Consider the following 20,864-nt stretch of genomic DNA (forward strand, 5'->3'; position numbering starts at 1 on the left):
GATGTCTAAAACAACTCCTACAAAAACCATCCGGATGTAATTGAATGTCAGGCGCTGTGGCTTAGTTGGTTAAAGCGCCTGTCTTGTAAACAGGAGATCCTGAGTTCGAATCTCAGCAGTGCCTTCTCTAAATCTGTCATATTTAATTAATATTAAAAAAGTATAAAGGTCTCTAAAATACAATGTAGGATAATTAAAATGTGTGTTAAATTACATGATAATATAAATTGTTTATTGGATGTTAAAATGTAAATGGCATAGAATGTACTTTTTTTCTTAATATTTCAGGCCATGTCAGTCTCTGAGACCAAAAAATACACCTGGTACTGCAAGGCGCTGTGGCTTAGTTGGTTAAAGCGCCTGTCTAGTAAACAGGAGATCCTGAGTTCGAATCTCAGCAGTGCCTTTCTATTTTTAAAAAGCATTATATGATAAAAAGATTTTTAAAAATGCATAAAAGGTCTAGCAGGACATCAATAGTGAGAAGAGTAACAAATTGGGATAAGATAGTTGCTGTATGCATACGTACTTTAAAAAATAAAAGTAAAATCCTTCTTCAGTGATTAAATGAATATCATAACATTAGTCAAAGGATAATGGTTAGTATATTGTAATTACAACACATTTCTACAACTTTAAAGACTTACCTTTCAAATTTTACATGTAGATAGTTCAACTTATTCTTCCTAGTTCGATAGTAATACCGAATCATGTCTTTTATCACTATTCTGGGCAAATATAAAAAAATAATAATAATTGGAAGATTCCCAGACGTTTCTTCTTCATATATTAGATAAACTTTCAAAACATAGATGAAATGATTTGAAACTAAGATTATATTTTTGTTTGTTTACAGCTTTTTAAGTCAATGGTAGAGGTCTACAAATTTCACAATCATCTGACCCACTTCGATAGATGTTACTCAAGCATATTTTGATAATATTTGAGTCATTATTGATATGAGTACTCACTGGAATAGGAAGATTTTTTAAAGTTTGAGATTTTAATGTATAAGCATCATGAATTGCGCAGAGTAAAATTTTTATTTAATATTTTAATGTATGCAATAAACAACATCTTAAAAAGCCTACTTAAATCCAGTTGACAGCATTTTCCCTATTGAGGCTGAACACAAAAAGCATGGCCCAAAGCGAAGTGAAGCCACTAACGATCAAATCTCTTTTAGAAAAAAAAATATTACCTGAAAATTTTACAGAAAATTCAATCCATCTGATTTATCATTTATTTGTAAAATATAGTTTAAAGCAAATCCACTAACCTACAAATCTTTATTGAAGAAAATATCACATGCTAATTTTATAAAAAATACAAAAAATCTCATATATTGTTCATTTGTAAAACTCGACAAACGTACCAAAGCCCAGAACACACAAAAAACCTCCAATGCATTATTATTTAGATGTCTAAAACAACTCCTACAAAAACCATCCGGATGTAATTGAATGTCAGGCGCTGTGGCTTAGTTGGTTAAAGCGCCTGTCTTGTAAACAGGAGATCCTGAGTTCGAATCTCAGCAGTGCCTTCTCTAAATCTGTCATATTTAATTGATATTAAAAAAGTATAAAGGTCTCTAAAATACAATGTAGGATAATTAAAATGTGTGTTAAATTACATGATAATATAAGTTGTTTATTGGATGTTAAAATGTAAATGGCATAGAATGTACTTTTTTTCTTAATATTTCAGGCCATGTCAGTCTCTGAGACCAAAAAATACACCTGGTACTGCAAGGCGCTGTGGCTTAGTTGGTTAAAGCGCCTGTCTAATAAACAGGAGATCCTGAGTTCGAATCTCAGCAATGCCTTTCTATTTTTAAAAAGCATTATATGATAAAAAGATTTTTAAAAATGCATAAAAGGTCTAGCAGGACATCAATAGTGAGAAGAGTAACAAATTGGGATAAGATAGTTGCTGTATGCATACGTACTTTAAAAAATAAAAGTAAAATCCTTCTTCAGTGATTAAATGAATATCATAACATTAGTCAAAGGATAATGGTTAGTATATTGTAATTACAACACATTTCTACAACTTTAAAGACTTACCTTTCAAATTTTACATGTAGATAGTTCAACTTATTCTTCCTAGTTCGATAGTAATACCGAATCATGTCTTTTATCACTATTCTGGGCAAATATAAAAAAATAATAATAATTGGAAGATTCCCAGACGTTTCTTCTTCATATATTAGATAAACTTTCAAAACATAGATGAAATGATTTGAAACTAAGATTATATTTTTGTTTGTTTACAGCTTTTTAAGTCAATGGTAGAGGTCTACAAATTTCACAATCATCTGACCCACTTCGATAGATGTTACTCAAGCATATTTTGATAATATTTGAGTCATTATTGATATGAGTACTCACTGGAATAGGAAGATTTTTTAAAGTTTGAGATTTTAATGTATAAACATCATGAATTGCGCAGAGTAAAATTTTTATTTAATATTTTAATGTATGCAATAAACAACATCTTAAAAAGCCTACTTGAATCCAGTTGACAGCATTTTCCCTATTGAGGCTGAACACAAAAAGCATGGCCCAAAGTGAAGTGAAGCCACTAACGATCAAATCTCTTTTAGAAAAAAAAATATTACCTGAAAATTTTACAGAAAATTCAATCCATCTGATTTATCATTTATTTGTAAAATATAGTTTAAAGCAAATCCACTAACCTACAAATCTTTATTGAAGAAAATATCACATGCTAATTTTATAAAAAATACAAAAAATCTCATATATTGTTCATTTGTAAAACTCGACAAACGTACCAAAGCCCAGAACACACAAAAAACCTCCAATGCATTATTATTTAGATGTCTAAAACAACTCCTACAAAAACCATCCGGATGTAATTGAATGTCAGGCTTAGTTGGTTAAAGCGCCTGTCTTGTAAACAGGAGATCATGAGTTCGAATCTCAGCAGTGCCTTCTCTAAATCTGTCATATTTAATTGATATTAAAAAAGTATAAAGGTCTCTAAAATACAATGTAGGATTATTAAAATGTGTGTTAAATTACATGATAATATAAGTTGTTTATTGGATGTTAAAATGTAAATGGCATAAAATGTACTTTTTTTCTTAATATTTCAGGCCATGCCAGTCTCTGAGACCAAAAAAAACACCTGGTACTACAAGGCGCTGTGGCTTAGTTGGTTAAAGCGCCTGTCTAGTAAACAGGAGATCCTGAGTTCGAATCTCAGCAGTGCCTTTCTATTTTTAAAAAGCATTATATGATAAAAAGATTTTTAAAAATGCATAAAAGGTCTAGCAGGACATCAATAGTGAGAAGAGTAACAAATTGGGATAAGATAGTTGCTGTATGCATACGTACTTTAAAAAATAAAAGTAAAATCCTTCTTCAGTGATTAAATGAATATCATAACATTAGTCAAAGGATAATGGTTAGTATATTGTAATTACAACACATTTCTACAACTTTAAAGACTTACCTTTCAAATTTTACATGTAGATAGTTCTACTTATTCTTCCTAGTTCGATAGTAATACCGAATCATGTCTTTTATCAATATTCTGGGCAAATATAAAAGAATAATAATAATTGGAAGATTCCCAGACGTTTCTTCTTCATATATTATATAAACTTTCAAAACATAGATGAAATGATTTGAAACTAAGATTATATTTTTGTTTGTTTACAGCTTTTTAAGTCAATGGTAGAGGTCTACAAATTTCACAATCATCTGACCCACTTCGATAGATGTTACTCAAGCATATTTTGATAAAAGTTGAATCATTATTGATATGAGTACTCACTGGAATAGGAAGATTTTTTAAAGTTTGAGATTTTAATGTATAAACATCATGAATTGCGCAGAGTAAAATTTAAATTTAATATTTTAATGTATGCAGTAAACAACATCAAATCTTCTTAAAAAGCCTACTTGAATCCAGTTGACAGCATTTTCCCTATTGAGGCTGAACACAAAAAGCATGGCTCAAAGTGAAGTAAAGCCACTAACGATCAAATCTCTTTTAGCAAAAAAAATATTACCTGAAAATTTTACAGAAAATTCAATACATCTGATTTATCATTTATTTGTAAAATATAGTTTAAAGCAAATCCACTAACCTACAAATCTTTATTGAAGAAAATATCACATGCTAATTTTATAAAAAATACAAAAAATCTCATATATTGTTCATTTGTAAAACTCGACAAACCTACCAAAGCCCAGAACACACAAAAAACCTCCAATGCATTATTATTTAGATGTCTAAAACAACTCCTACAAAAACCATCCGGATGTAATTGAATGTCAGGCGCTGTGGCTTAGTTGGTTAAAGCGCCTGTCTTGTAAACAGGAGATCCTGAGTTCGAATCTCAGCAGTGCCTTCTCTAAATCTGTCATATTTAATTGATATTAAAAAAGTTTAAAGGTCTCTAAAATACAATGTAGGATAATTTAAATGTGTGTTAAATTACATGATAATATAAGTTGTTTATTGGATGTTAAAATGTAAATGGCATAGAATGTGCTTTTTTTTTCTTAATATTTCAGGCCATGTCAGTCTCTGAGACCAAAAAAAACACCTGGTACTACAAGGCGCTGTGGCTTAGTTGGTTAAAGCGCCTGTCTAGTAAACAGGAGATCCTGAGTTCGAATCTCAGCAGTGCCTTTCTATTTTTAAAAAGCATTATATGATAAAAAGATTTTTAAAAATGCATAAAAGGTCTAGCAGGACATCAATAGTGAGAAGAGTAACAAATTGGGATAAGATAGTTGCTGTATGCATACGTACTTTAAAAAATAAAAGTAAAATCCTTCTTCAGTGATTAAATGAATATCATAACATTAGTCAAAGGATAATGGTTAGTATATTGTAATTACAACACATTTCTACAACTTTAAAGACTTACCTTTCAAATTTTACATGTAGATAGTTCTACTTATTCTTCCTAGTTCGATAGTAATACCGAATCATGTCTTTTATCAATATTCTGGGCAAATATAAAAGAATAATAATAATTGGAAGATTCCCAGACGTTTCTTCTTCATATATTATATAAACTTTCAAAACATAGATGAAATGATTTGAAACTAAGATTATATTTTTGTTTGTTTACAGCTTTTTAAGTCAATGGTAGAGGTCTACAAATTTCACAATCATCTGACCCACTTCGATAGATGTTACTCAAGCATATTTTGATAAAAGTTGAATCATTATTGATATGAGTACTCACTGGAATAGGAAGATTTTTTAAAGTTTGAGATTTTAATGTATAAACATCATGAATTGCGCAGAGTAAAATTTAAATTTAATATTTTAATGTATGCAGTAAACAACATCAAATCTTCTTAAAAAGCCTACTTGAATCCAGTTGACAGCATTTTCCCTATTGAGGCTGAACACAAAAAGCATGGCTCAAAGTGAAGTAAAGCCACTAACGATCAAATCTCTTTTAGCAAAAAAAATATTACCTGAAAATTTTACAGAAAATTCAATACATCTGATTTATCATTTATTTGTAAAATATAGTTTAAAGCAAATCCACTAACCTACAAATCTTTATTGAAGAAAATATCACATGCTAATTTTATAAAAAATACAAAAAATCTCATATATTGTTCATTTGTAAAACTCGACAAACCTACCAAAGCCCAGAACACACAAAAAACCTCCAATGCATTATTATTTAGATGTCTAAAACAACTCCTACAAAAACCATCCGGATGTAATTGAATGTCAGGCGCTGTGGCTTAGTTGGTTAAAGCGCCTGTCTTGTAAACAGGAGATCCTGAGTTCGAATCTCAGCAGTGCCTTCTCTAAATCTGTCATATTTAATTGATATTAAAAAAGTTTAAAGGTCTCTAAAATACAATGTAGGATAATTTAAATGTGTGTTAAATTACATGATAATATAAGTTGTTTATTGGATGTTAAAATGTAAATGGCATAGAATGTGCTTTTTTTTTCTTAATATTTCAGGCCATGTCAGTCTCTGAGACCAAAAAAAACACCTGGTACTACAAGGCGCTGTGGCTTAGTTGGTTATAGCGCCTGTCTAATAAACAGGAGATCCTGAGTTCGAATTTCAGCAGTGCCTTTCTATTTTTAAAAAGCATTATATGATAAAAAGATTTTTAAAAATGCATAAAAGGTCTAGCAGGACATCAATAGTGAGAAGAGTAACAAATTGGGATAAGATAGTTGCTGTATGCATACGTAATTTAAAAAATAAAAGTAAAATCCTTCTTCAGTGATTAAATGAATATCATAACATTAGTCAAAGGATAATGGTTAGTGTATTGTAATTACAACACATTTCTACAACTTTAAAGACTTACCTTTCAAATTTTACATGTAGATAGTTCAACTTATTCTTCCTAGTTCGATAGTAATACCGAATTATGTCTTTTATCAATATTCTGGGCAAATATAAAAGAATAATAATAATTGGAAGATTCCCAGACGTTTCTTCTTCATATATTAGATAAACTTTCAAAACATAGATGAAATGATTTGAAACTAAGATTATATTTTTGTTTGTTTACAGCTTTTTAAGTCAATGGTAGAGGTCTACAAATTTCACAATCATCTGACCCACTTCGATAGATGTTACTCAAGCATATTTTGATAAAAATTTAATCATTATTGATATGAGTACTCACTGGAATAGGAAGATTTTTTAAAGTTTGAGATTTTAATGTATAAACATCATGAATTGCGCAGAGTAAAATTTTAATTTAATATTTTAATGTATGCAGTAAACAACATCAAATCTTCTTAAAAAGCCTACTTGAATCCAGTTGACAGCATTTTCCCTATTGAGGCTGAACACAAAAAGCATGGCCCAAAGCGAAGTGAAGCCACTAACGATCAAATCTCTTTTAGCAAAAAAAATATTACCTGAAAATTTTACAGAAAATTCAATCCATCTGATTTATCATTTATTTGTAAAATATAGTTTAAAGCAAATCCACTAACCTACAAATCTTTTTTTTTTTTTAATATATTTTTATTGAGGTTATAAACATATACACACGGGTAAGATGACAGTGTAATCTTGGACATAAGCGTATGTTCATACAGTTACAAGACTGTCAATAGAGTCCATAATATACATAAAAGTACTCACACTTAGATCAGTAGTTACAAGTTTAACATAAAGATGGTCAAAAATGATAGCCTTACATCTTCAACACCATATGGTATAATGATATGCATATTGACGTTAGGTATAAGTGCACCTTGTGAAGAAATATAAACTTATATGAACAACAATAAACCTCTTTTTTTATATCTATATCAGACTTTTTCCCAGTGAAAAGATTGGTCACTCTTGGACCAAGAAGACTAAAAACACAAGAGCTTGGGAATAGTATTATTAGGATCGCTGGATTACAACAATAAATACACAATAAATGTCAACCATCATGAATAATATGTCAGTCTTTTGAAAACAAACGTGATACACCCATCAAAGTATCCTTATTATTTAAAGAAAAACCATTGAGCAAACAACTGAGTACATTTAATATCATAGTATTGTTAAGATCAGTAAAGGAATCAATGATGATGAGTGAGTTAGGCGGTTGTCATGTAAAGTGAAAACGAACTTTTCTATAGGATGCATTTTCCTATACCTACGAAGTAGGCTCAAGGGCAGGGGGTGGGAGGAAAGAACAAGAATGAAATATGATAAAGTTAGGCTGTGAGGACAAATAACCAAATATAAGTTTAGGACCGGATCAATAAAAAGTATATCACCATTGGATCTATCTGGTAGGAGAACTCATGTAGTATTTATGTAGTATCCCCCCTCAGGGGTCACCACCGGACACAGACGGGTAAGGGGGAGTGGATACGACCCGCTCTCAAGTAGAGAGCGGGAAAGGGTGAGGGGAGATACCGTCAGTTGTAAAATATTATGGGAGCTGATAGGCCTATAAACCATAAACCAGGGGATATTATATGAAATAAAAACCTATGTACTGGCGTAAGTATATCGAACCCATGCTTGAATATGTCTCACGGAATAGGAGAATAGAGTCCAAGAGGCATAAAACTAAGAGTTGTAACTACTGCCTTGTCACATATGTCGATCAGAATGCATAGGTGTTCCCAGTCATCTATCCTCTATATCCTAAACAGTATACAAACCATGGAAATAGGAGGTAGCTCAGGCTATAAAGCTTAGCAGCACATATCATTAAGTGAAGTCTGCAGCAGGAGTCTAACTATAACTGAACTTGTATATCCCTCTAGTGGAGAATACTACACTTTATCACCAGATATATTACCCAACTTTTGGGAGAAATTCTCAGTGTTAATTATGCAGCGGAGGGTATCGTTAAATTATTGTAAACTAGCTAATTATGAACAGTAAATTAGCCTCCGGTCTTTTATTCTGGGTATGGGCCCTATACCCAGACAACTGGTTGTGAACATTATGTAAAAAGCAACGTACCGGAGACTTCCAACATACTATTTGGAAATAAAATACTGTAACCCCAGACTGGGTCTCTGGTCACGCATAGTGTACTCCAACAGACCAGCAAACTAAAATAATCGTATTGTATTGTGCTAACCACGTTATCATGTTAAGTTACACTAAAAGCTGTAACCTAAAATATCACATAAACAATTAGCCCGTTATACTATAAACATAGAGTTAACAATGAAACCTCCTGTGGTATACAATACCCATGCGTGTAAACAATGTATTAACGTAGGTTGCGTCAGAGAGGATATGTATACCATGTAAGAGGGTATTATGTTAAGAGCAAAGCACATTAGTATATATGCAGTAGTATGCAATACACCTTATTATGTAAGTTAAGTGTATCCTATATTATCAGGTAGACTGAGCAGTACTGATAAGCACAACACAAGTGAAATACAATCTTCCCTATTATTCTATATATAACTAGATAAAATCATATATATGGCATCCAGGTCAGCATAAACCCCAGAGTTTGTTTAGTCTATACCGGCTCCAACATAAGTGGTGAGGGTTGTAGGCAGGTATACATGGCGGCCGTCCCATATCGTGCATAGTTCGCCGTCATCTAGGATCAGTCGAACACGAGGCAAATGTTCTGTGTTAAATGATAATTGAGGCCTCCAGTAGTCATTGCTAAATAGCATTTTGTATGGAGGACCCATAATTATTACAGTTCTATTCTCAGCAGCGATGATATATTGTATGGGTACATCAACTTTCATGCTTATATATTAACTTTGTTTTAAAAACTTTGAAACGTCTAAATTAGTATAAGAGAAGCTGCAGTTTGATAACGTTCAGCATAATGGTTTCACATCAGTCATGGAGACATAATATTGGGAGCAGAAAACAGTTCAATTCGTATACAACCTGACCGGCAGGCCATGAAGTAGGCTCCTTTATGTAAATCACAATTAACCTACTCCTCTTCTGTTAGAGACGGGTAAAAGATAACACTCCAAACCCCTAGATAGTGCATGTGTCCAAGGGGAGCTGCGGTATAGTACCTGATGGAAGAGGGCTGTAAACGGTACATTTGGCCATGTATAACCTCCCATATATTGAAGCGACGTTATCTGTGTTGCTACCTTTGAGATTGTCTCCTCCAAGTGCGGAGGTAATTGCTTACCGTTTACGTTCAGGCCTTTGTCAGAGTCTGGTATGGAGTTGTCCCTACATTCTTTTATGTCACCATGCGGTGCAGAGGGTTCCGATCTCATTAATGAAGATGGCGGCTGTCGATGTTCCGTTTCTCCCTCTGCAGTGTCATACCGCCATTCACAAGCTGCTTGGTCATCCAGAGGGGTATTATGTGTAGCGGAGAAGTTGAAAGCTTCAGCTACTGCGCCTAGAAGTGTCTCTTCACAATTATCTAGCCATTTAGTAAGCCGATTTAGGATATACGCGGCCATGTCTCCACACATGCTGTAGTTATCATAGGCGAATGTAATTCGGCTAGTGTAAGTTATGTCAGATAAAGTAGCTGTCCCTTTATAGGTCCCAACAATCAATAGGGTGATGATATATCATATAGTTCTCTGGAATAGGCAAGAAAAAGTATAAAGATAGGTAAATGAACCTATAAAATTATTATATGGAGCTGGAGCTCCTGAAACAGGCGTCTTGCTTCCATGATGGTCAGCTCCTCCCTCACTAACCTACAAATCTTTATTGAAGAAAATATCACATGCTAATTTTATAAAAAATACAAAAAATCTCATATATTGTTCATTTGTAAAACTCGACAAACGTACCAAAGCCCAGAACACACAAAAAACCTCCAATGCATTATTATTTAGATGTCTAAAACAACTCCTACAAAAAACATCCGGATGTAGTTGAATGTCAGGCGCTGTGGCTTAGTTGGTTAAAGCGCCTATCTTGTAAACAGGAGATCCTGAGTTCAAATCTCAGCAGTGCCTTCTCTAAATCTGTCATATTTAATTGATATTAAAAAAGTATAAAGGTCTCTAAAATACAATGTAGGATAATTTAAATGTGTGTTAAATTACATGATAATATAAGTTGTTAAAATGTAAATGGCATAGAATGTGCTTTTTTTCTTAATATTTCAGGCCATGTCAGTCTCTGAGACCAAAAAAAACACCTGGTACTATAAGGCGCTGTGGCTTAGTTGGTTAAAGCGCCTGTCTAGTAAACAGGAGATCCTGAATTCGAATCTCAGCAGTGCCTTTCTATTTTTAAAAAGCATTATATGATAAAAAGATTTTTAAAAATGCATAAAAGGTCTAGCAGGACATCAATAGTGAGAAGAGTAACAAATTGGGATAAGATAGTTGCTGTATGCATACGTACTTTAAAAAATAAAAGTAAAATCCTTCTTCAGTGATTAAATGAATATCATAACATTAGTAAAAGGATAATGGTTAGTATATTGTAATTACAACACATTTCTACAACTTTAAAGACTTACCTTTCAAATTTTACATGTAGATAGTTCAACTTATTCTTCCTAGTTCGATAGTAATACCGAATCATGTCTTTTCTCAATATTCTGGGCAAATATAAAAGAATAATAATAATTGGAAGATTCCCAGACGTTTCTTCTTCATATATTAGATAAACTTTCAAAACATAGATGAAATGATTTGAAACTAAGATTATATTTTTGTTTGTTTACAGCTTTTTAAGTCCATGGTAGAGGTCTACAAATTTCACAATCATCTGACCCACTTCGATAGATGTTACTCAAGCATATTTTGATAATATTTGAGTCATTATTGATATGAGTACTCACTGGAATAGGAAGATTTTTTAAAGTTTGAGATTTTAATGTATAAACATCATGAATTGCGCAGAGTAAAATTTTAATTTAATATTTTATGTATGCAATAAACAACATCAAATCTTCTTAAAAAGCCTACTTGAATCCAGTTGACAGCATTTTCCCTATTGAGGCTGAACACAAAAAGCATGGCCCAAAGCAAAGTGAAGCCACTAACGATCAAATCGCTTTAAACAAAACAAATATTACCTGAAAATTTTACAGAAAATTCAATCCATCTGATTTATCATTTATTTGTAAAATATAGTTTAAAGCAAATCCACTAACCTACAAATCTTTATTGAAGAAAATATCACATGCTAATGTTATAAAAAATACAAAAAATCTCATATATTGTTCATTTGTAAAACTCGACAAACGTACCAAAGCCCAGAACACACAAAAAACCTCCAATGCATTATTATTTAGATGTCTAAAACAACTCCTACAAAAACCATCCGGATGTAACTGAATGTCAGGCGCTGTGGCTTAGTTGGTTAAAGCGCCTGTCTTGTAAACAGGAGATCCTAAGTTCAAATCTCAGCAGTGCCTTCTCTAAATCTGTGATATTTAATTGATATTAAAAAAGTATAAAGGTCTCTAAAATACAATGTAGGATAATTTAAATGTGTGTTAAATTACATGATAATCTAAGTTGTTTATTGGATGTTAAAATGTAAATGGCATAGAATGTGCTTTTTTTCTTAATATTTCAGGCCATGTCAGTCTCTGAGACCAAAAAAAACACCTGGTACTACAAGGCGCTGTGGCTTAGTTGGTTAAAGCGCCTGTCTAGTAAACAGTAGATCCTGAATTCGAATCTCAGCAGTGCCTTTCTATTTTTAAAAAGCATTATATGATAAAAAGATTTTTAAAAATTCATAAAAGGTCTAGCAGGACATCAATAGTGAGAAGAGTAACAAATTGGGATAAGATAGTTGCTGTTTCGGGGTGCGGAGCCAGCGCTCAAATGAGATGGCTGCACTTGTGTGAGCTCCGTTAGTGTAAGAGAGCTATTTTAATGATTCCTGATGCCTAAGTAAAGAAAAACAACCTGAAAAATCTCCACAGTGTGGGTAGGCACTTATGGAAGCTAAGACTGGTGACATCCGACCTTCGATCTAACATTTCACCCGGCCTCATTTGCAGCAACGCCACGGAACAACAGGTGGCGGCCGCCATCTCTAAATCAGAGACAACACGAGGGCGATTAAACCCTATGGCCCTATTGACTAGAGGTGATATAGGGGTGTCAGACCCCTCTGGAACGGAATGCTAGCAACTCGTGTGGGCCATCAGAGATGCCGTTCCGGAGCGGAAAGGACAGAGCATGGCCTCGGAGATCGTGAGTAACCACACACATGAGACATTTTGATAAGATATAGACAGGAGAAGGGGCAGGAACTCTATTCTCAAGCTATAGCCACAGGTGAATCTCCAGTGGCCGGGAAAGATAACCCAGAATATCCCTATACACATCATGGCTCCTCACAATGGCCACGCGGCATATGCCCACACACGTTGCAACTAAAGGGAGAGGGGAGTATCGGCTCATTCAGTTTATAGTGAATTAATACACTTGAGAAGCAGGGATTGCCGATGCCTTAATTAGCAGGCTCCCACATACATCTGATAGATCTTTTGGGATGCAGAGACGGTCACACCACAAGATTCTTGGGAAGTACCTTAAGCAATATAGTGACGCATAGCAGTCACGCAACATAGCGGTGCATATTACTGTGGGACTCAGTTTAAATATTCACTTCAGAATCTGTACTGTGCATAGGATAACTCTGTGTGCTGGGCTAGGCTCAAATATTCTTTGTGAGCTTACTAGTCTAAATACTGAAGATAATAGCAATCATGTCCCCAAAAAAGGGCAACAAGGGAGAGAATCCAGCTAGAAAAAAAAAAAAATAATACAACGCCATCAGTGAATAAATTTTTCAAAAGCCTTGAGTCTTCACATGCACCTACTGAATTGGACATAGAGTCTAGAACAAGGCAAGATTCAACATCTTCAGACTCAGAACAAGAGGATATGCATCAGGCAGTGACAATCCCTAAAGCTCTATTAGATTCTTTACCTTCAAAAAAGGACTTTTCTTCTTTAATACAGCAAGTCAGAGAGTGTATACGCGAAGAAATCGCAGACATTAAGAAAGACCTCACAGATGTGGGGGAAAGAGTAGTAAAATTGGAGGAAACAACAGAAGCACAACACACAGTAATCTCCAACTTTTCAGATAAATTCTCCCAGCAAGACATCACAATCCTCCAACTAGAAAATAAAATCGATGACCTGGAGAATAGAAGCCGCAGGCAGAATATTAGGATGAGAGGAATCCCTGAGGAGGTCTCCCCCCAAGAACTTGAACCCTATGTGCAAAGTCTATTCGCTTATTTGACTGATACAGGGGATGATTCCTCATATGCCTTAGACAGAATACATAGGGCGCTAAGAGCAAGACCTGCTGAGAACCAACCTCCACGAGATGTGATTGTGAAAGTATCAAGCTATCCAATTAAAGAAACTTTAATGAAAAAGGCCAGAATGAAGCACCTGATTAAATTCAAAGGCACAGACTTGCAACTATTTGAAGACCTGTCTTCAAGAACACTTCAAAAGAGAAGAGAAATGAGACCGTTGACAAATACACTCCGTAAGCAGAATATCCCATATAGATGGGGTCACTCTTTCAACCTACAGATCCAATGGAAAGGCAGGCGCCTTGTGTGTGACAACCCGGACGATATACCTTCAGTGTGTAAAGAATTACATCTAGATCTTCCTCCGCCGACTGATATCAACAGATCTCGGCCGGATAGACCACCACAAGGGGATGTACCTCTACCACAAAGACCGGAGTGGAGGAAAGTTCCTGTGAAAAAGAACGATAAATTCTCTAAGCCGTTACCCAAAGAGACTACCTCAAGAGAAGATATTTGAAAGAGACTAGAAGGGTTTCTTTTTGTCTTTCTTCCCTTTCTTTTCAGGTTGTTTCCTGCAAGTACCTTGCGAGTAATCCCTGGGGTGACATATCCCCCAGTCAGATGGGAAAGGAGGGTGAGTATACTCACCATGTGGTAATTAAAAGATCAAGCGAGGGCAAAGCATTGCTCTCTCTTCTTGTATTTTTAAGAGAAATGTGTTTATGATAATGTCTTTTCCCTGTTTTTCCTTTTCTTTCCTTTTTTGTTAATATGTTGATAACGCAACAGGATGTAATTTAATTTAATTTAAGTTTCAATGTTACTTGTAGCTCCAAAGTATGTTCTCCCTCACTACTTTGAAGCTTTATGCTTCTATGCTATTGCAATGTTATTGGTTTACGGTTTTTATTTTTGTTACTCCAGGGGTGTGTCCACAAGCCTATACATTTTATGTCATACCTAATGAATAGAGGGGAAACCTTCATCTACAATGCTAATGTTGAAGGGTACTGGTGATCCACAACTCCGCATAGTCACCCAAAATGTCCAAGGTTTCAACTGTCCAAACAAAAGGGCCATGGCACTACGAGATATCCATAAACGGGGAGGGCAGATTGTACTATTGCAAGAAACACATTTTAAGGCAGGCAGAATTCCAAAGTATCTATCATCACAATATACACAACATTTTCATAGCACTAATTTTAAAAAAAAAAACTAATGGAGTGAGCATCCTATTACATAAATCTTTCCCATTTAAAGCGCTGCATATTAATAAGGACAATGAAGGTAGATATTTGGGAGTCATGGGACTGTTATATGGAAAACCTGTCACGATAGTCAATTTGTATGCCCCCAATAGACACCAAGAGGGTTTCATGGACAAAGCCAGTTCAAAAATTCTAGAAATACTAAAGGGCCCACTTATAGTAGGGGGGGATTTAAATGCTCCACTAGTCCCTGAGATGGACTGTTCTAGTGCCAAATCTAGTGTTCCCCAGAGAACCCTCCAATCTCTATGGAAGAATTTTAAGTCATTAGCCTTACATGACGCTTGGAGGTACCTACACCCAGACAAAAGAGACTTTACTTTTTTCTCTCATCCACATAACGTCCACTCGAGACTAGATTATTTGCTGGTCGACCATAGTGCCCTTTATTTTATCACCCAATGCCATATAAAACATACTACCTGGTCAGACCATTCCATGGTGGAATGCACATTAAGATGGCCTTCTATGCCCATTAGATCCTTTAGCTGGAAATTAGAAGATGCTTTATTATTAGATTCAGCTAACTTAGAAAATTACACTAAGCATATAGAAACATACTTTGACATTAATAACACTAATGACACGACACCAGACATGCTCTGGGAAGCCCATAAAGCTTATATGAGAGGCGAATTTATAAAATCCAGGGCAATTAAACAAAGAGAAAATAGGAAGGCCTATTCTAACATGGCTAGGGAAGTCTCAGAATTAGATTATTTAGTCAAAATGAACCCGGTAAATACTCAATACCAACAATTACTTGCCGAAAAAAGGAATAATTTAAACAAATTACTACTTATCGAAACACAACGAAAACAACTGTTTCTAAAACAGAAGTTCTATGGTGAAGGTAACAAATCTGGGAGGCTTTTGGCAAGAGCCCTAAAAAAACAGCAGTTAAAATCTTACATTCATGCATTAAACTCACATACAGGCAAAAAGGTAGAAGACACAGTGGGTATTGCGAAACTATTTCACGACTTTTACCACAGACTATATAACATTTACCCTGATAGATCATTTAATGCGCATAAAGAGGCATGTGATAAATATCTACACAATATAGAGCTTCCCCACATTTCTAATGATGAGGCGTCTGCATTAGAGGCACCTATATCAGCAGAAGAAGTTATGGCAGCTATAATAGATATTAAACCCAATAAGGCGCCCGGTCCAGACGGCTTTACAGCCTTATATTACAAAACATTTAAAACTTTATTAAGTCCACAGCTAGCTGATTTGTTCTCATACATAGCCAATGAACACACATTCCCTGACACTATGCTTCAGGCACATATAACTGTACTTCCGAAACCCGGAAAACCAGCTTCTACGCCAGCAAATTTTAGGCCAATATCTTTACTAAACGTAGACTTAAAAATTTATGCAAAAATCTTAGCAGAAAGATTAAATAAGTTGCTGCCGGTATTGCTAGATGGGGATCAAGTGGGTTTTGTCCAGAATAGGGAAGCGAGGGATAATATAAGTAAAGTCGTTACCCTTATAGATTATATCAAAACTACAAAGACCCCAGCTGTGTTACTGTCAAAAAATGCTGAAAAAGCTTTCGATAGATTGGATTGGACCTTTTTACATACTACACTGATTAAATTCGGCCTCCCTTCCAAATTTATATCCCTAGTATTTGCTTTGTATTCTAACCCCACCGCCCGAATTAGAGTGAATGGCCATTTATCTGAAGAATTTGTAATTCGTAATGGATCGAGACAGGGCTGCCCTTTGTCCCCCTTATTATTTGTTTTGGCACTAGAGCCACTCGCAATTAGATTGCGAAACAACCCCAATATTAAAGGCATAGAGGTTTCGGGTAAGTCCCACAAATTGGCTATGTTTGCTGATGACGTTCTGATGACACTAACAAGCCCTGTCGATTCCCTACATTATGTCCAGAAAGAACTTCAAGTGTACGGTACAGTGTCAAATTTTCTAGTTAATCCCACTAAATCAGAACTTTACCCAATCAATATCCCACCTTCCACACTAGGGGAGATCAAGGCGCAATGTCCTTTTAAAATTAATACTAAAGCCCTAAAATATCTTGGGGTATATCTAACCTCTGACAGCGAAAAGTTAAGGAGCTTAAACTATGGGAAATTACTGGAGGAGTTTCAATCTTTAACTTCCAAATGGATGCCTAAAAATAATATATCATGGCTAGGTAGGATAGCGGCAACGAAGATGACACTCCTGCCCAAGGCATTGTATATAATGCAAGCCCTCCCGATATCTGGGGTATCTGCATATATCCAGAAGCTACAGAGGGTATTAAATACTTACATATGGCAAGGAAAAAAACCCAGATTATCACAAGCAACTATATACACACCTAAAGTAGATGGAGGCCTGGGTGTTCCCAATTTGAATTGGTATAAATTGGCTATATCCTTGTGTAGGGTAGTGGATTGGGTTGGACAGGGCAAGCATGCTTTCAAAAAGGTAACAACTCTGGAAACACAATTACTAAAACTCACACACATGGGGGGGTTATGCTGGACACCCTTACAACCAAGCACAATTCTGGAAGGCAAACCCTATACCATTCTTAGTGAAACCTGGAATACCATGAAGAGCCTTAGAAACAAGTTCCCCAGACTATCCACAACATACTCACCTCTCACTACATTGTCAGACAATAGAGAGATTGGCGCAAATTGGCCCCAGAATAATCTTATAGATGGGGAAGTGAATGAGTTTTATGATTTGATTCCCATTTGTGCATTGATGGAAGATGGGAAGATTAGTGATAGACAGAAGTTGTTGGACAAGGGATTTTGTAGTTTTTCAAATTGGTTGAATTTACATCAGGTCAGACATTACATCTTAACACATAGAGATAGAAGTAATTTTGTGCAAAATCTTACACCTTTTGAAGACTTATGTCTAAAAGGTAAAACAACAAAAAGGGGCATTATGTCTTCAATATACCAACTCCTTTTGTCGCTGGACCTACCAGACAAACCGAAATATATTAGGAAGTGGGAGGAAGATCTAGAGATACAAATTAGTATGCAACAGTGGAAAAAATGGGCTAGATTTACAGCAGGTTCCGCGCGCTCGGCGCATTACCTAGAGACGAATATGAAGATTCTAACAAGGTGGTATCTCACGCCACACAGACTAAAGTTTATGTTCCCAAAAGCAAGTAACAAGTGTTGGAGGGGATTTGGCCAGATTGGGACACTATCACACATATGGTGGGACTGCCCACGTCTCTACCCCTTTTGGAAGCATATTTTTGAAGCAGTTAAGATTACCACAGGTATGACTCTAGCTTTCGACTTCACGATTCCTCTGTTTAACGACTTCTCCTGTATCCCATGTAAGATAAGACGTTGCATTGCTCAGATTATGTTTAATGTAGCCAAGAAATTGATTCCTACTTTTTGGAAGTCATCAGAGGTCCCCAGTTTAGATAAATGGAGACAACAGGTAGATCATGTTATTGCAATGGAGAGATATTTTTACCTATCCCAGGGCAATTTAAATTTATATTGTGACATAGTTTTTCTGTGGGAACAATATAAATATGGCAACACTGGATGATTGGGTGGATTATCTGATATCTAGAGGGAGGTGGATATACTTTGTGTTACTTGAAAGGCGACCTTCTTGCTGAATGTGTTATGAGTAATAGAAGCATTAGGTCTTTATTCTCTTTATTGTGGATACACCCTGGAGGAAATATTTTTTGTTTTTGGTTCATTCTTGTTTTTGTTAATGTTGTTTTCTTATAAATAAGCCTCTCAAATTGTTATGTACATTATATTCCCTATTGATCAGACCCATATAGTCATGCATTGTCAATTCACAAATTTATGTAATTAAACAAGAAACTTCAGTGAGCTACAATAAGCAGTCTTTGCTACACGCTAATACAAGCAATGAGTACAATACGGTCACTGCTGTTTAAACGATAAAAGACACTTGTGAACAAATCAATGGACTCTCAGACTTCCAAATCCACGCTATACAGCTGGAATACAGTGTTGTACTTTTATTTACATTGTTTGACAAAGAAATCTTGTATATGGCTATAATGATGTAATGTATGTTCAATATTATTTTCAATAAAAATGAATATATAAAAAAAAAAAAAAGATAGTTGCTGTATCCATACGTACGTTAAAAAATAAAAGTAAAATCCTTCTTTAGTGATTAAATGAATATCATAACATTAGTCAAAGGATAATGGTTAGTATATTGTAATTACAACACATTTCTACAACTTTAAAGACTTACCTTTCAAATTTTACATGTAGATAGTTCAACTTATTCTTCCTAGTTCGATAGTAATACCGAATCATGTCTTTTATCAATATTCTGGGCAAATATAAAAGAATAATAATAATTGGAAGATTCCCAGACGTTTCTTCTTCATATATTAGATAAACTTTCAAAACATAGATGAAATGATTTGAAACTAAGATTATATTTTTGTTTGTTTACAGCTTTTTAAGTCAATGGTAGAGGTCTACAAATTTCACAATCATCTGACCCACTTCGATAGATGTTACTCAAGCATATTTTGATAATATTTGAGTCATTATTGATATGAGTACTCACTGGAATAGGAAGATTTTTTAAAGTTTGAGATTTTAATGTATAAACATCATGAATTGCGCAGAGTAAAATTTTTATTTAATATTTTAATGTATGCAGTAAACAACATCAAATCTTCTTAAAAAGCCTACTTGAATCCAGTTGACTGCATTTTCCCTATTGAGGCTGAACACAAAAAGCATGGCCCAAAGCGAAGTGAAGCCACTAACGATCAAATCGCTTTTAGCAAAAAAAATATTACCTGAAATTTTTACAGAAAATTCAATCCATCTGATTTATCATTTATTTGTAAAATATAGTTTAAAGCAAATCCACTAACCTACAAATCTTTATTGAAGAAAATATCACATGCTAATTTTATAAAAAAATACAAAAAATCTCATATATTGTTCATTTGTAAAACTCGACAAACGTACCAAAGCCCAGAACACACAAAAAACCTCCAATGCATTATTATTTAGATGTCTAAAACAACTCCTACAAAAACCATCCGGATGTAATTGAATGTCAGGTGCTGTGGCTTAGTTGGTTAAAGCGCCTGTCTTGTAAACAGGAGATCCTGAGTTCAAATCTCAGCAGTGCCTTCTCTAAATCTGTCATCTTTTATTGATATTAAAAAAGTATAAAGGTCTCTAAAATAAAATGTAGTATAATTAAAATGTGTGTTAAATTACATGATAATCTAAGTTGTTTATTGGATGTTAAAATGTAAATGGCGGGGGAACTTCCGGGCGGCGGCCATGATAGGCTGCTTAATTGTTAGCTGCTCACGGCTTCTACATTAATCTGGCTAAAATCACCTTTTCAATGCACCATCGCTTGGATATATATAGTATATGAAACTCAGCTGAAGAAGCCCTTTCATCAAACCTAACTATCTTCCTGAACAAGACCAGCTACAATTAACTGGAGACTTTTTGAGGTTGCGGCCTCCTATCTAACCCCCCGGCGGAGTGCCATTGGGCCTCTGTCGTTAAGCGGTACTCAGTGAAGTACAGATACTACCTATTAATAGTGGAGATTGACTTGCTAAGCATATCGGATGGAGCCCGAGAAAACCATGTTACTAGAGCTAATTACCAAAATCTTGGATGACCATTTTGCTCGTCTTGAGAGAGCATTAAGTGCAGCATGGAGCAAAGATGGCGACACAGCCCCACAGCACAACGAGGACGGAGTGAAGGAGCTGCTGCCTAGTCCAGTGCCTCTAACGGAGGGGAACTTCTTAGAAATACAGCAGAGGGAGCTTCCACTTACAACCCTAAGTCACCCAGAGAGAGCGCCCGTCCTGAACACT

At 34.9% G+C, this 20,864-nt stretch overlaps 9 non-coding genes across 9 annotated transcripts; all 9 read left to right on the plus strand.

Moving 5' to 3' along the window:
• The first annotated feature begins 50 nt into the window (after positions 1–50).
• Positions 51–124, plus strand: TRNAT-UGU (transfer RNA threonine (anticodon UGU)). Its single transcript has one exon. It is a non-coding gene; the product is annotated as a tRNA-Thr (tRNA).
• Positions 125–332: 208 nt separating this feature from the next.
• On the plus strand, positions 333–406 carry TRNAT-AGU (transfer RNA threonine (anticodon AGU)). The gene has a single exon. It is a non-coding gene; the product is annotated as a tRNA-Thr (tRNA).
• Positions 407–1,469: 1,063 nt separating this feature from the next.
• Positions 1,470–1,543, plus strand: TRNAT-UGU (transfer RNA threonine (anticodon UGU)). The gene has a single exon. It is a non-coding gene; the product is annotated as a tRNA-Thr (tRNA).
• Positions 1,544–1,751: 208 nt separating this feature from the next.
• On the plus strand, positions 1,752–1,825 carry TRNAI-AAU (transfer RNA isoleucine (anticodon AAU)). Its single transcript has one exon. It is a non-coding gene; the product is annotated as a tRNA-Ile (tRNA).
• A 1,337-nt stretch (positions 1,826–3,162) lies between these two features.
• Positions 3,163–3,236, plus strand: TRNAT-AGU (transfer RNA threonine (anticodon AGU)). Its single transcript has one exon. It is a non-coding gene; the product is annotated as a tRNA-Thr (tRNA).
• Positions 3,237–4,307: 1,071 nt separating this feature from the next.
• On the plus strand, positions 4,308–4,381 carry TRNAT-UGU (transfer RNA threonine (anticodon UGU)). The gene has a single exon. It is a non-coding gene; the product is annotated as a tRNA-Thr (tRNA).
• Positions 4,382–4,591: 210 nt separating this feature from the next.
• TRNAT-AGU (transfer RNA threonine (anticodon AGU)) lies at positions 4,592–4,665 on the plus strand. The gene has a single exon. It is a non-coding gene; the product is annotated as a tRNA-Thr (tRNA).
• A 1,071-nt stretch (positions 4,666–5,736) lies between these two features.
• On the plus strand, positions 5,737–5,810 carry TRNAT-UGU (transfer RNA threonine (anticodon UGU)). Its single transcript has one exon. It is a non-coding gene; the product is annotated as a tRNA-Thr (tRNA).
• A 210-nt stretch (positions 5,811–6,020) lies between these two features.
• TRNAI-AAU (transfer RNA isoleucine (anticodon AAU)) lies at positions 6,021–6,094 on the plus strand. The gene has a single exon. It is a non-coding gene; the product is annotated as a tRNA-Ile (tRNA).
• Positions 6,095–20,864: the final 14,770 nt, after the last annotated feature.

Source organism: Bombina bombina, chromosome 4 (genome assembly GCF_027579735.1).
Source record: "Bombina bombina isolate aBomBom1 chromosome 4, aBomBom1.pri, whole genome shotgun sequence".
NCBI classification, from domain to species: Eukaryota; Metazoa; Chordata; class Amphibia; order Anura; family Bombinatoridae; genus Bombina; species Bombina bombina.